Below are 794 nucleotides of genomic sequence, written 5' to 3' on the forward strand. Positions count from 1 at the left end.
TTGTAGTCTATATTTTAGAGAGTCTAATAATTTCTCATTTTAAGTGCAACTTGTTCTTTCGCAACTATTCTAACGAACTTGGCCGACTTTTTCAGAAACAATTATCCATTAATAACGATATATTATAAAAATTGTTCTTGATTTTTTAATATCTAGTATTTAATAAATGTATTTTTGGAAAACTTACATATGACCGCCAAACCAGATGTTCCTATAAAAAAAAAATAATTCCGTTCATATTATAACTAAAACATATACGCAAGATATTTCCGATTAATAATTTTAAAAAATATTAAATAAAGAGAGACAGAGAAAATTATCCCCATTTTGCTAAATCCGAAAAACGCATTTTAATACAACACTATAGAGGTTTAACTACAAAAATTGCTTATATACAATTGCTTACTCATAAATTGTATAATTTTGAAATTAAGACACATTGAATATTAATTTAATCCTTAAATAACATAATTATATATTACGTTAAATTAACACTCGAATACTTAGTTACATTGTAAGTACAAATATATATACTCCTCACTTTTTAAATTTAATACATGTGCTTTACTTGCAAAAAAAATAAGTATTATTTTAGAGCTAATAAAAATTTAAAAAAGGATAATTATAAATACATGTTCTAAGTTTTCAGATTTAAAGTAATAATCTAATTACGATTAACAACAAAATGTGTAGTAATTTCTGTAAGTGAAAAAATGCTTTTGCTGTAAGCATATGGTTTTATTCCCTTTTGTGTATTTCAGAAATAAATAAACATAATATAGAAATATATCATA

The 794-nt window shown here is 22.8% G+C and overlaps 1 long non-coding RNA gene across 1 annotated transcript in view; it reads right to left on the bottom strand.

The window, feature by feature from the left end:
* The window catches only part of LOC108769358 (uncharacterized), a 2,950-nt gene that overhangs the window by 1,880 nt on the left and 276 nt on the right, over positions 1–794 (bottom strand). The gene's annotated exons all lie outside the window — the stretch shown is intronic.

Source organism: Trachymyrmex cornetzi, unplaced genomic scaffold, assembly GCF_001594075.2.
Source record: "Trachymyrmex cornetzi isolate Tcor2-1 unplaced genomic scaffold, Tcor1.1 scaffold9, whole genome shotgun sequence".
NCBI classification, from domain to species: Eukaryota; Metazoa; Arthropoda; class Insecta; order Hymenoptera; family Formicidae; genus Trachymyrmex; species Trachymyrmex cornetzi.